The sequence below is a fragment of the Equus przewalskii genome, chromosome 13 (genome assembly GCF_037783145.1).
Source record: "Equus przewalskii isolate Varuska chromosome 13, EquPr2, whole genome shotgun sequence".
NCBI classification, from domain to species: Eukaryota; Metazoa; Chordata; class Mammalia; order Perissodactyla; family Equidae; genus Equus; species Equus przewalskii.
Window position 1 is genome coordinate 66,104,132 of NC_091843.1, and position 15,956 is coordinate 66,120,087.

The window sequence follows — 15,956 nt, forward strand, 5'->3', positions numbered from 1 at the left end:
AATAAATATACATGAATCCATACTGATGTAAATAAGTTATTGAATAAATAAATAAATAAAATAGAAAAGACAAAGCTTCCATACAGAATTCCAAGTAGTATACAGTCGTGTGCCACATAACGATGTTTCAGTTAATGAGGGACCACTTATACTACAGTGGTCCCATAAGATTAGTACCATATAGCCTAGGCGTGTGGTAGGCTATACCATCTAGGTTTGTGTAAGTCCTATAGGGGAGGAAGAAATTTTCCTCTACCCTTTTTGGTTCTTCTGACTGATCAAAGAATTAAATTGACATGAGACAGGTTAACAGCAGAAAAACAAACAAAAGTTCAATAAGGTATATACACGGGAGGAAACCCAGAAAAACCAAGTAACTCACCAAAATGGCGGAAGCCCTCACCATAAATACCATCTTCAGCTAAAGACAAAAGAAGATATTGGGGTTGGGGAGAGTCAGGAATTTCAAAGGGAACGAAGGCAATTCACAGGTGGGTGAAAAGGAGTAAGCGTTTGGAAAACAAGTGTTTGGCCACAGAGAAACAGAAGAACACAGAGGGGAACCCCACAAACAGGCTTTTCTGGGTTCCTCCCTGTCTACCATGTAGTTCATGTTGTGCTATGGTAATAGCTCCATTCCTGAGACAGGTTTTTTAACCTGAATTCTTTCAGGCAGTTAAGATGGAGGCAACAAAAAGCATTTTCTGAGTCTTTTGTTTCTTAAAAATAATCAGTCCAAAATAATCCTCATGTTATAGAGATATATTTTGCAGTGGCAAATTTTGTTCCACTTCAGTACACTTTATGATGATTGCACAATGACAAAATCACCTAACAACCGAATCACCTAATGACGCATTTCTCAAAACATATCCCCACCGTTAAGCAACTGTATAACTGTATGTAGACATACACCCCCTTCATGAAGTGAAATTTAATTCCCACCTCATCCCCTTGATTGTTGACTAGATTTAGAGACTCTTTTCCAAAGAATAGAACAGGGAAAGAGAAAATAGCACCTTTACAGTGGACAAGCCTGGCACACACCACCTTGACCAAGTGACGAAAGTTAACGTCACCAGCAATGGCATGTAGATATCTTGTTCCCCTGATACGATGTGACGAGAAAGGTACTTTGTCTCTGTGGCATTCTTTCCAAAAACCCATAACCCTAGTGTAACCATGAAAAAAAGAAAATCAGATAAATCCATATTTAAGACATTCTACAGGATATCTGTGCAATATTTCTCCAGACTGTCAAGCTCTTGGGAGAAAGAAAAAAAAAAGGAAAGATTGAGAAACTGTCAAAGACCAGAAGAGAGAGGTCTAGGGAGAGAGAATGACAAAATGCAATGTGGTGCCCTCCATTGGATCTTGGAACAGAAAGAGGACATTAATGGGAAAACCGGTGAAATCCAAACAAAGTCTGGAGTTTAGTTAGAAAAAAAGACGGGGGGGGGATGGCCTATAAAGAATAGAAGCTTTTTTCTGATATCTAACTCGAGAAAAAAAAAAAAATCTCACAATTCCCTAGAAGAAGATAATTCATATTCTCAATACAGGAATGGGAAAGAGGAGTGATAACCTCATTAAACTCACAGAGGAAGTCCCAACTACAATTCAAAGTAACATATAGGAAAATTTGGTTTTCATTCCATGTACATTAGAACCCTCTTGATAATCTTGTATAAGATATATTAGAAAAATACTGCATTCCTTTCCATTCTCTTATACATGCCACAACCAGAATGTCAACTCACCTTGAAACTTCATTATATTAAAAAACTATATTATTCACTTAAAAAAAACTTCAAGTTGAATTAATTGAGATCTAAAACTATTCACACAATATAGCCAATGCTGATGCAGCTTTAATCTCTTTAAGGAAGATTGTCAAGAGATACAAAACTTCCAGGGAAAAAAAGGAGTAAATCATTTAATGAAAAGAAAAAATCATGTATACTCTTGTATAAGCAAATCAGGAGAGGCCTTTTTGTAAATTTAAACTAGAAGCAGAATAATATTCTTTCATTTCAGTGGTTCTATAAAAAGCCACTAAATTTAGAAACTTTTCAAGGACTCTTTCAAGAGAAGGAGATATTAAAAAAAAAAATTTGAGTACACTGTCTTCTGCTCAGATAATCCTTTACGTTATTCAAGTTGCTGCCCTCCTTTCTGAACTTTTCCTTGCCTAATTCTTTAAATCTTTCTCCTCCATCTAAAATCAGAGAGCATAATTAGAGGGCATGTGGCTCCACCTTTTATGGAAATAGCTATACTCCTGATTTGCATGTGTTTGGACCCATTACCAGCTGTCCGTAAAAGCTACAGGGTGACCATTCCTCCTTGTTATCCAGGCAGATTCTGTACAAAGCCAAAGATTAGAACAGTGCAAATGGTAGAAAATAGCTTTTTTCCTCCGAAAAATACAGGAGCAGTTTAAAGTGAATAGAAATTAGTGGATCAGTGAACTGGAAGGAAACGTTATTGCCTCTGAAATAGCCTTGGTCCCACTCAACTTTGCATAACAATATTCAGTTTGCTATTATGCAGCACGACTTCCAGCCTGCTTCCCAGCTCAAATCAGGAAAGTCCCCCTCTCTACCGTGAGACTGGTGGGAACGAAATGCACAATGCAACGAAACATAATTAAACCTTTTAGGGAGGACTTTTCTTTAATCTAAGCAATTATTTTTGCCACTAACAGGTGTAAAATGTCTTCTAACAAGAAAGTGCAAAACAGCAAATGTGCTTTTGAAATATGCAGCACAAGTTGCATATAAATAAGATATTCTAGGAGTCTATCTGCTTCAGTTTTATAAAGCAGATGTCTGCTGTCCTAAGCAAATAGTTCAAGTTGTTTCCAAAATATCGAGGCAAAAAGCAATAGAGGTACCATTTACACACTCATTAGTAAGAGAGGAAATGCATCTGCTTTGGAAAATTGCTGCTCACTAAAAAGCAAGTTTCCCTAGCAACGGCTACATCATACAACTCTTAGACCACTTCTAAGCTACAGGAGAAATTATAGGGAAATATATAAAAAGATTTTTATCAAATATTTTTTATCTTTCCATGAGAACATTTCCGCTAAACTTAGAAATGTCTAGGGAATTAAAACTTGCCACCTACTGAAAAAAAGAAAAAGGGGGTGTATCTATTGGCAAGGGCAAAGAGGGAAATGGATGGGGAATGGATTTCCTGCCTCTGGCACCATCCCAGTATGGGGTATGGTTGGTTTGGTGACCCTTGACTCCATTCTTTCTTTGTGGTTTTTCTTATTTCCTTCCTTAACCCAAGAACTGCTACAAATCAAAGAATTTCTAATTGGCTAATAACAGAGTCAGTAGGTAGAAGCTCTAAATCCCATAATTCTGTTTATAGTTACTTAATCTCGCTCCCACCTCCAGCCCCACCCCCAGTTTCCTGAGGTGACATCAACAGAGGAGGTGGGCATCTCTTTTGTCACCTGTCTGTCTAAAAGCTTTCATTACTCACATAGGCATTTAGAATTCTCTCAAAGTTCATCCAAATTTAATACAGAATATCTTAATTTTTCCAGGAAAAAAAAAACTAGAAAATATATCCTTTTGCCATGAGTACTGAAATATGTCTAAAAATAAAGTGGAACATCTGAATTTGCCAGCATTTCAGGATTGTTCTGATATGTATGTGTTGTTTTAATTGAAATACTGCTTGGGAATATAGCATATTTTCTCTCAGTGAATTGTTACCTTGTAATACTATATTTGAATGTACTTAATTGCTGATATCTGTTTTAATGCCATAAATAACAGCTTGTTTGAAATGTATTTTAATTGTACCAACTAACATTTAATACAGCTTATCTTTTTCTAAAAGATCACTTTCAGTCCTGGATCTGAGGGAGCACCCATGAGGAAACCAAGAGAGTAGGAGCAGTCTTCAACCCACCGCTTTCATGGTACCCTGAGATAGAAAAAAGAAACAAAGCAACAAGAATTAAATTCAAATGCACCATCCTGCAAAAACCAAGCTGATATCACCAGAGGAAGAATGGAGCTGAGATCATCTCAGTGCCTGTTCTGCGCCAAGCATTGTACCTACATTCTCCCTTTGGTCCTCACATCAACACCCTAAGGTATCATTAAAGGCATTTTTCAGATGAGGGTTTTGAAACTCAGAGATGAAGTAATTTGGCCAGTATCACATAGGTGTAGTGTTCGAATTAAGATTCAGATCCAAGTCTGTCTAAAACCAAAGCTTCTGCTCTTTCTGTGTACCTCTCTTTGCCCCTCCCTTCCACTAGTAGGGGCTGTATTAGTCAGCTGTTCATTTTTTCACTTGGACACCCTGGCAGAGGCCACAAATTGCTGAAGCTTTGTTCTCTTTAGACAAAACAGTTTTATTTACAAATGTGGATTAATTGCCAAATCTAAAGCCAGAAGATTTTATATAAAATCGTGATTTGGGGCTTTTCCTTAAAAACAAAAGCATAGGGGACCAGCCCAGTGGCATAGTAGTTAAGTTCACGTGCTCCACTTTGGCAGCCCAGGGTTCACAGGTTCGGATCCTGGGCGCAGACCTAGCACTGCTCGTCAACACACTGTGGTGGCATCCCACATAAAATAGAGAAAGATTGGCACAGATTTTAGCTCAGGGACAATCTTCCTCACACACACACACATAAATAAACAAATAAAAGCATAAAACGATGTGACAGCACCAGGATTCCCCCATGACAACTGACAACTAGAGTTGAGGGATGGCTGTGCTCTTTCTTCAGGATTGATAGTCTCCAGATCACCCTAGCCTGTCACCCACAGTTAAGTTAAGTGCCTGGCTCCAGTGAGCATCTGAGTTTGCCAGTCCTGGATGAATGATACCAAGTGACGTCACCTAATAGTCACTGAACATTGTCTACAAGCAGGGCCAGTGCCTTACAACTTGAGAACGAATGCAGTGGGTCCAGCTGGGAGCTGTAAACAGAATGAAGGAAATGGGACTGAAAAGCAAGACTGAACCTGCGAATTCATTTAGACCTGCTTGGGTTCTAACCAAGGAGATAATGGGCCAAGGTGCTTGAAAATTAGTCATTAAAAAATTAAAAATGTATCCTCAGCTGAATAAACTATTTTCCATGAATTTTAGCTAAGAGGATAAAAAGAGCAGGGATCCAAGAATCCAAAAACTAGAATTCTTATCTCCACTCAGTCACTAACTCACCTTGCAATCTGCAAACATCACTAAGCCACGGTTGGCTCTAGATCCCTTATCTGTAAATGGAAAGAACTGGCCTGCTGCATGGACAGCAGCTATGTAGGTAATGTAAATAAAGGAAGACAGCGGTGGGGGACTGGGTCTAAACAGAGGACACTAAAGAAAGGGGCAGCTGCTGCTCCACTCCAGACGATCGTCACCGGGGGGATTCTGGGCTTACGGTTGTCAGATTGTGCCACTTTGCCAGAGCAGCCAGAAATACATGTGAGTCTGTGTGTGTGTTTTAATTTGAAATGTCTGACTTTTAAAAATATTATCGACTTATTCAAAATTTTCAAAAGTGCACGTAAGCCAACCCTACACAGTGAAACAAAATGCCTCTGGGCTGCATTGGCCCTTTGGTCCTCAGTTTTCTGCCTCTGGACAAAACTCTATTTAGCATCAGGATTCTGTGAGCAGATATAATTATCTTTGGGAAGAAGAGAGGGGTGTAGGTGGGTATGTTTACAGTGGAAAAGCTCAAAAAGATAAAATGTGTGGCATTCGCTAAGTGGCCCATTTTGCCATCCTCCTCTGAATCTTGCATTTTGTGAGCGCGAAGCAAGAGATGTGGGCAGATGCACTGTGTGAGCGTCACTCACAGAGACTCAGTGAGGAGACGCTACTGGAGAGCAGAAAGGGAGTAGAAGGTGGAAATTAATCTCCAGGAAGTATTAGAATTACACCCATTCCAGGGAAAGCCAAGAAAGAAGTAGATAAGAAGATTTAAAAACATGTACCATATACTAGACACTTTATACTTCTCATTTAGTCCATAAATCTTTTAAGGTAGATGCTGGTATTACGAGTCATTACAGCAACAACAAAGTACTGTGCATCTTTAATGTACCAGGTCCAGCACAAAGTGATTTAACTTAAGCCTTATCTGACCAGCACCCTGAGAGAGATTCTTTTATGGCCGATAAACATATGAGAAAATTAAGACTTTGAGAGATTCAGCAATTTAGCCCCAAATCTACAGCTAATTAATTAGCAGTGGCATTCAAACCAGGGCCTCTGTCTACACAGCACTCACTCATCACTCTTCTGCTTCTGTAAAAAGCCAGGGCACTGGTTCAAGATCCCACAACCAGAAAGAAGTAGAGTTGAGATTCCATTACAACTTTGAGTTCTCAGAGCCTCCTGGGTGCTTGTCCTTCTATCTATTCCCCTAGGAACCATGCCAGACAGCAAGTCCCCAGGATACAATGCACGTGAAAACTGTCCCCCTAAATTTGTCTTGAATTCACAAACTTCTATCCTTTTGTTTTCCTTTCTGGAACACAGTGAACACAGAGTACATAATCCCGGGCTCCCCTAGAGAGTGACACCAACACTGGGCTAAGATAATTAGATAACATTTAATAATCATTGTTTCTCCTTCTCCAATAAGGCAAAAATATTGGAGAGTGTGAATGACACGGTACTTAATTTTAAAAAGCAAACAAATGTAGAGCATTTGAAAGAGTGCTAGTGCACTGAATATATTTTCTATTCAGTTTGCCACTTGCTTCCAATGTGAGAAAAATATTATGGGCATTATTTCCAAATACAAACAAACAAAATCCAAAAGCAAGTTCGGCACAGAAACTGTTTTCAGCGGGGTAGATCCCACCACAACACAGACACCAAGGAGCACATAACAGACCACGTGCCAGGCACTATCCTAGGCACTTCACGCTCATGATCTTGTTCATCCCCATCACAAGCCAACTTTCAGATGCAGACGCTGAGATACTAAAAGGCTAAAGAATATGCTCAAATGACGTGTTGATAAGTGGTGGAGCCAGATTTCCAATTCAGACATGTGCTCCCAACACCTTAGTAGCCTTTCAAAATGGTCAAGTGACAGAAAGCATGGTCTAATTTGGCCAAGTACATCATGAATTGTGGGATTTGAAGATTCCTTTTTACTTTGGTTCTTTCCTATTTTCTAAAAGCATGTGATCCACTTAGAGTGATTCCAACAGATACTGTTAGTATTTAAACTATACCTGTGGAAATCTTTTTATTGTGTGTTAATTCTCACAGATTGGTAGGGCCCTATGGAACACAGACACTGAAAATCACAGACTTCTTGGATATGAGAGAACTTGGAATTGCACATTTAATACAGTGTTAGCTAAATGTATATACTCACAAACCAAGATAGGTACTTGTATGAGACACAGTCACACAGTATCCGCTTAATGAACGTCTGGTGAATGAATGGATGGATGAATGGTGTGTCTCTTAAAATTTATTTATTTATTCATTCAGCAAATATTTATGTGGTGCCAACTATGTGCCAGGCACTGTTCTAAGCAATGGAGACACAAAAATGAGCAAAACAGACAAAATCCCACCCCTGATGGAGTTTACATTCTGATAGAGTGTTAGATAATCATAAACGCTAAGAGAAAAAACAAAGCAGAGAAAGTGTATAGGGATAGTTGGAAGTGGTTTTGCAATTTTAGATACAGTGGGAGGTGAAAGTGTCCCTGACAGAGTCAATGATTTAAAATACTGACCTTGGTAAATATTTTTAAATGCATTATTAAATATTCAAAATTTTAGTTCCCCTAAATGTGTAGTAAATTTAGCCAAATACAGTCAATTACTATTGTTGGGTACTTTTTATGCTAGGTATGAGAGATGTGATTTTTCTAGACTCTTCCAGAATAAATTGTAGAAAATCACAAAGAATGATAGAAAAATAGGATGTCTTACAAATCACTAAAGACAAGTCTAGATCATTATGTTTTGCTTATTTATATCAATGTCTGATGCATCAAAACTGGATGGATCTCCAAAGGAAATCTAAATAAATAAGTAAAATCCCATCTGGAGCCTTCTTGAAAACAATCCACTTTTGCAGATTGCTGGTGTCCTTGTCTGACCCCTGTGCAGCCTCAGTAGCATTTGAGACAGAGACTGTGTGATAAGGTCTGTTACCCACATACACCCCTCCTTAGTGTCAGCAAATCACGACGCAAAGCACTTACGGTCACCAAGCAGACAAGGTAGTTTTGACTTTTTTTCTCTCTCTAAAATATGAAGATTCACTAATGAAAACCCATTCAGTACCAAAGCAAAATAATTTCACAGCAGCAAGGCCTTGAAAGTGGATACTACAGAACTGGGGTTAAAATTCAGATTACCACTCACGACACAACACCTGTAGCTAATTGTACATGAACGGTCAGAGAAAGCTCTATTCCCCTTCTCGGGGTTCCCCAGCCTTATCAATACTTAGTAGTGTGAAACTGCACGTTGGGCTCAGCAAAAATGTTTAAAGGATTTTATTTTTTTCCATTTTTATGATTATTTTATTTGTCCACAGAGAAACTTTTATCAAGGTTTCAGTCCATGAACTTGTCTTCATTTGTTCCTTGCTTCCTACAATATGTATCCTTTTAAAAAAAAATGAAATTATTTTGTTTTGTAAAACCTACTAAGCGTTAGTGTTTCCCCCTTTGTCATATATTTCAGTTATTGTTCCTCATTTTAAATTCATTTTCACACACAATGCATGGTTGCATTCTGATAATTGAAAATGTGCAATGTAGACATTTAAAAATAGATCCCAAATTTATGTGACCAGTAAGCCTGCCAAATCCATTTGAATAAAGACCATATATATATTTACTACTTAGGAAATCTATAATATTCTTAATTGTAATTAGGCACACAGAGAACTACCCAAATGCATTAGAAGTGAGACCACTCGAGTTCTTAGCCCTCAGCTCTATTCGAAATATTTCACTCTAGCCTAATAGCTAAATGTCACAGTTCCATGCCAAACGCATCAAGGACTTTCCTGGCACCAACGTGCCTACTTCAGAATGAGCAATATCTCAGAGTCATCAGAATTAACCATCCACTAAATTCAATTTAATGAGGCTGCATCATCCTCAGTGTTTCACCTTCATGCACAATTTATTGTCATTTCATATGAAAAGCTCAAAGCTCGGAAAACACATATGCTATCATATTCTGGAAAAGAAGGCCCTTTTCTTGAGCAGTTTGAGACAGTGGATAGCAATTCAGACTGTAATTGGGTGTCTTCTCAGAGTATCTGACAGAGTTCACACTGAAAAGAGACTAAAGACAAAATGTCAGGGTTTACCAGTTGTGAGAAACCCCACATTCTCCTTCAGCCCTTCAGCACTGACAGGATGAGCAGCCTCAAACAAGGGCTCTCAGGGCCTTTCTGGAATCAGACACAGTCCCTGGCTCTCCTCAGGAGCTCCCTGCATACCCCATGAAGCAGGGGAAGACAGGAAGTACATGTGATTGCAAAGCAGGACTGGAAATGCACCTAATCGGCATGTATGTCTTTTCTTAACTTTTATTTTTCATTACTTTCTTCTGGCTTACCAGAAAGAAAAACAATAGACACTGCAGTGCAGTGCACATAAAAATTGAGACAGAAAATATAGAAGTAAAGTATAACGAGGGACTGCCAAGTAAAATCTAATATTAGTAACATTAACAAGGACGTAACATCATTTTGTTGACCTCTAGTTAAAATAGTGCATCTCAGGTTATTTTAATTCAGGATAAAGGCTATCTTGAGACTTCATAGGAAGGCCCTAGTCAGATGTAGGTGATACAGATACAAAATTCCCACGTTTAAAAACAAGAACTTTAAGGATGGGGGAGGGGAGCTGGATCTTGACGCTGACCTAATTCATTAGGTCTGTCGCTTGATTCCAACTAAATATGCTGGCTGTGTGCTCATCTTTTAAAAGGCCTGTGTTTTCAACTGGAAAAGCAGAAACCAACCACAAGAGTGTTATTTTCTCAACAGTACCAGTGTGCAAACAGGTATTTACAGAGGACAAAGGCAGCGGGTGCCCCGTCAAGCCAGAGGTTTCCAGCAGTGCTGACATGATGTTGTGCTACTCTCCCTAGTCTTACACACTGAACAATAACTCAAATCCATCACAAGATCACTTGTCAGTCGTCCTCGGTTAAATGGGTCTTTATTTTTAGAAAACAATGGGAATTATAGGAAACTGGAGGCCTTACATCACAGAACTATAAATAGTTGCTGTTAAATGGCAGCCCTATGTTTTTGTTTTCCAATTTGAAAATGAAGTTGATATTTGAGAGGGGTTATTCATCTGTTGGGCAGTTTATGATGCCTCAGTGATGTCATCTTATCTAGGTGATTAAGGACCTACTTAACTTTTCAATCAGACAAATCACTAGCTCTCAACAGGAATTTTAATCAGAAGGATTGCTTGCTGTGCTGAGATTGTCCCCAGTGAACAGAACATTACTGACCTTTCCTCCACAGGAAATTTAAAGTTGTATCATTTGGCTGGTTAGGATTTCTGCCATTTCCCTGTGGATCAAGATTAGAGATGAACTTTCAGGTTCAGTGATACATTAAAAACACAAACACATAAGCTGTGAAAAGCCAGAAGCAGAATGATGTCTTTCCTCTGATGCAAAGGTCACCACTGATGTTTCTCATTCATTCCAGCTAACCACAGGCTCCTACGCTTACTGCCCCCATTTAGGGAGCTCAAATTGAAAATAGCTATACTTATGGGTCCTCAGCATGTTCAGTGCGTTGAGATTATCTGCTATATTTAACTTTGCCCTTTCTTTGTATGTTAAAGGAACAATTATTTCCCTTGTGACAGACTAGACCTAACAGGACATTCTTCTTAATGTGTAAATGAGGTTATATTCATCAGGATAGTTCTGGTTTGGTCTAGAAAATTCCTGACTTGTACCACCAAGGGAAAAAGAAAAAAGTCTCAAGTAAATACTCCTTAGAGAAACCTGCTGCTCTCAAAGTAAGCAATTTCAGGGCACAAATGCATCAAACTGATGTGTCATCAAGTATTAATTAAGTAGGTTATGGAATCACAGGGAAAGCGGATCCCCTACCCCAACAGAATCAACAAAAAATAACTTAGGAAAACTAGTTACCATGATTTCCAGTATTAAATTTGCAATTGTTCTTACATTTCAAAACTGAATTCATAAGTTGATATAATAATGAAACCCAACAACCTTTAGGATCCTACACAACACTCAATTAATGACTTAGGACTGAGAGAGGAACAGTTAGAAGGTCTTAACCTAGAATTACACCAAATACGAAACTGATTTAATAACCAAAAAAGACTCAGGACCAAAGTTTTATTATACCTTATTTAAAAGGTAATTTCTGAAACCAAGGTAAGCCTACATTTCCACCTCAACACTTAGCCTCTAAATTAATTTTCAATTTAATTTGTTTAGCTACAATGTAATATCTGATTCCAAGAGGATGTGTATTTAATTATCACTATATATCAGAAAACATTAAGAAAATATTTTGAAGTCTAACCTGTTGTAACTAACTAACCTATAGGTCTAGGCTTAGAAGCAGTTTAGAAATGTTTTCTTAATGTGTATAAGTTACATAATTCCATTTATTTTACAATCTGTCTAAAGGATGCCTTGTAGTTTAGCCATGGAAGGGCATGGGTTTTTATTTGTTCATTGTTTGTTCTTAACTTTAAATTAGTGGGCTAGAGACTGTTTTATCTTGATAGGCAGGTTTGATTTTGCATTATTTTCATGAATTGCCTTCACCATTAAAATGAGGCATCTATATGAGAGAAATGAAAGTCATTTTAGGATTCAGCTAGGAGCAAATGCACAACTGGTTGACACTCTTCTTGGAAACTTGATTCAGATTTGACATAAGTCATATCACTTCTATTGCAGGACATCAAATATAAAAGATATCTTGAGAGAGTAACTTGTTCTTCATAGCAGAAGAAAATGCCCCAAATTGTTTTTAAACTGAGTTTTCATGCTCTGTGAGATCTATGGCATTATTTTAATGACAAAAAAATGAAAAGTCAATAAAAATGAATGATGCAAACATCCTTAATTACATGCCAAAGGTGAACAGATGTCTATTCTTTCATCACAAGTAAGGTGGAGGAAAAAAAAAGAGTAACTATTGCACCAGACACTGTGCTAAGCAACGACGTGCAAACTTAGCTCACAGCCTCCACAATAAATTTTAAAAACTGAGTCGCAAAGACAGTTGCTCAAGGTCATACAGTTAAAAGTGTCAACACCAGGGTTCAAGCCCAGAATTCAAATCCAGATTTTGTCTGATTTTAAGACCCATGTTCTTCCCATTGCATATTCGGCTGCTCGCTTTCACATGGACCTGGCTCCTTCCCCATCACGCATCTTTCAATGCAATGACCGACCTTAGCGGCGCTGAGTAGCTAAACCGTATGCAGAACAAAGACAACTGCTTCCCTAAACTCACCTCGCTATTTCCCAGGAGGTCTCCCCCACCGCCCTACCCTCGGAAATCTTAGAGAGGGACACTCTTGTCCCTCTCTAAGTGATTACAAGAAGTGCCCAAGCTAAATGCAAAGAGATTTTAAAGTCATTCTGGCATAATTACCCTAATCAACAAAAACCAACTACAGCTTAATCAAACATTTGAGAAGAAAAAATTGTGTGGGAGTTAAATGAATTAAAGAGTAAGGTCAGGCTTTTATAAGGTGCTCCAGATTCTATCACCTTGCTCTAATTCTTGCATATTTCAGCAGTCACTTTTTTTTATGATTTCACAGAAATAACAAGTCATTTTAAAAATCCCGAGACAGTTACAAAAGTACTGTTAACACACACTGTGCATCCACATATAGCCCACGGCTCTGAGAACATTGGGACAAACTTGGAAGTCTGCAATTGAAAAGTTATTTTTAAATCTAAACCAGGTGATAATAAAAAAAAAAAAAAGGGAGGACGTGAGTGTTACTGAACCAACTTAGATTTTTTTCTCAGTTTCCGTATTGTTTGCACTTTCATTTCTGACACTATTAGTGTCCTAAGGATTTGAACAAATCTAGAGCAATTATTCCGAAACCCTCATACATAGGCTGACTTGATCATACTGAGGCCTTTTATTCCCATATTCCTTCAAACATTAAGTGAAATTATTTATTTGTGAAGATTCTTTATCTCATTTTAGAATAGTAATTTCAAAGTTCCTTGAATAGTACATCAATGATAGAACGTAACGATTATCAAGATGTCAAACCAATGATTAAACTGTCATGACAACCCAACTCCATAATACTGTGGTTATATTTACACAAAACAAAAAACAGGCAATATTTAACTTAGGGAAAATTCATAGTCTTTCTGACCACTAACCATCACCTTTTTTTTTTTAAAGATTGGCCCTGAGCTAACATCTATTGCCAATCTTTTTTCTTCTTCTTCTTCTCCCCAGTACATAGTTGTATATTCTAGTTGCAGGTCCTTCTAGTTCTGCTATGCGGGATGCCGCCTCAGCACGGCTTGATGAGCGGTGCTAGGTCCACACCCAGGATGCGAACGGGTGAAACCCAGGGCCACCGAAGCGGAGTGCACGAACTTAACCACTCAGCCATGGGGCCGGCCCCTAACCATCATCTTTAAGAGCCACCTACTACCTACTGTGGTTTCGTGTCAAAAATGTTTCCTGCATACTGTAGGTTCACAAAGAATAGTCTGAATAAACCTAATCACTTTGAATTTAGGAAATGGCCGGGGCAGGGGGAACATATACTCTTTAACAGTGACTGATTTCAGAACAAAACACTAATAGAACGAGTATGAGGCATGGCACATATGAGGCAGGCCTTGAGAAAGGGCAAGGAGACTCCCGAGGGATGTTGACTGCAGTCTGTGAATGGAGAGTTATTCATTAAACAGCCCACAGAACAGGCTTGTTAGTACAAATTCTTGATGGAGCAACCAACCGCACAGAGGGCTGCTATAAACCCTGATTATGTAGCTAAATTTGTATGAATGGAATACTGCTTTGAAAAGCCTTTAGGTACAAAATGTTTTGAGAATTTCTGTAATTTCAAAAAGGTCCAGTCACACACTCACACACCCCAATCTTCCATTGCCTCAGTTGTTTTTTTTAAAACTAGCAGCTACAGAGGTACAGTGAACACAGATTTAAGCCAAACAGCCTTTTGCCTTTTCCATTTGCAACCAAATAAAATTTGATCTTTTCTTTCTTGACAATTTGTTCATCTTTCAGATATATTACAAAGCCTTCAAGGGAAGAATTAATGTCATTTTGAGGTTTTGTCATGGAACCAAGAATTCTACAGTTGTGCAGGAAAAAGACAAATTTGTTTTTACTTCAGAAGCTATGAAAAAGCAAGCTGCATCAGTCATAAGAGATTTTTGGAAGAAAGATCAAAAGATGGCTAATATATTTCTATAGGAAAAATGAAGACAAGCCAAACTCCCAACAGTCCTTGTCAAAGGCAGTTTGCACGGTGGCTAGACGACAAATACAGGCATTGTTAGCAACCCAGGAAAACCCCAGCAGAAAGAATTGAAAATTTCCCCTCTGGGTTCTCAATTTACCCTAGGCAAAACAAAAACAACTCTAAAAACAAACAGAAAAGAACACTAGAAACTGGACCAGACATTGAGATGATAGCCAAACAAGTCTAATGGAGAGACGTAAACATGCAGGGTATGGTACATGTAAATATTTTCTTCTCTATAAGAAGAGTAAGGAAATGATGAAAATGGATGTCCTTTCTTATTACATAAAAGTAACATGTATGCCTTACAGCAAGTTAGCTGTAGCTAACTGACGCAAATAACTGTTTCCATGGGTACCTTACACTATATAGTTTGATGAGAGCTGGCTGGTCCTAAAGATGGAGAGAACAATGTGTGGGTTCCCAGGAGGAAGCTCCTTGGACCACACATAACCCAGTGCCTTACATGCTGTGCTTGAGTAGGCGCAGCCTGGGTTTACAGAGGGTGGGGTCAACCTCAGCTCTTAGAAGTCGCATCGAAGAGGGAAAGGAGTAGGAGCGGGAGAAAAGAAGGAAGAGATCACTTTCTGTCATTGTTATTTACCCCTTTGTTGCCAAAGTTTCTGGCAACAGCGTATCAGAACACAGTCTCTGGTTTTACTCTTTTTTGTTTTTCCCAGATAGGATAGGATAGGATAGTAACCACATGAACAATTTACCTGTCAATGTAAGAGAAACTGATCTCTGGAAAGACATATTCTATGAGCATCGCAGGCCAAAGAATGAGATTAGGAATTCTGCTAATCATTTTTAAAAAAAAAATCTTCAAATTGTCAGAGACGGCTGCCTGAAAAAATTATGGGGTAAGAAGTAAAAGTTCTGAAGGGTAAAGCTCTCAAAAGACATGACTAAAAACCATTGACAAGAACACAACCTTGGGGCCAGCTCTGTGGCTGAGTGGTTAATGTCGCGTGCTCCGCTGCGGCGGCCCAGGGTTCAGATCCTGGGCGCAGACGCGGCACCGCTCATCAGGCCACATTGAGGCAGCGTCCCACATCCCACAACTAGAAGACATGCAACTAAGATATACAACTGTGTACGGGGTGGGGGGTGTTGGGGAGATAAAGCAGAAAAAAAAAAAAAGATTGGCAACAGCTGTTAGCCCAGGTGCCAATCTTTAAAAAAGAAAAAGAAAAGAACACAACCTCACTCAAGGCACAAAGAATGGATTCTGCAAATGGGATATTCAGCAATGTTTCTGCACATGGTTCAGAAGTCCCTAACCAAAACCAGAACGCGCGCACAAGGAAAGGTTCACAGCACAAATTTCAGAAACCTACTGAGACAGGGACAAGTTCTGGTCCCTTTTATCTCCCAAATTGTAAGAAGTCCTCGAATTGGGAACTAGAAAGCAAATCCAAGAAA

The 15,956-nt window shown here is 38.7% G+C and overlaps 1 protein-coding gene across 10 annotated transcripts in view; it reads right to left on the reverse strand.

Annotated features, from left to right (window-relative positions):
• Positions 1-15,956, reverse strand: part of MACIR (macrophage immunometabolism regulator) — a 169,392-nt gene that overhangs the window by 129,258 nt on the left and 24,178 nt on the right. For 3 of the 10 annotated variants that reach the window (XR_011525652.1, XR_011525650.1, XR_011525653.1), the window contains exon 3: positions 10,510-10,570. The exons of the other annotated variants lie outside the window; for them this stretch is intronic. The gene's annotated coding sequence lies outside the window, so the exon portion shown is untranslated. The remainder of the gene's footprint in view (positions 1-10,509; positions 10,571-15,956) is intronic. 10 annotated transcript variants of the gene reach the window in all.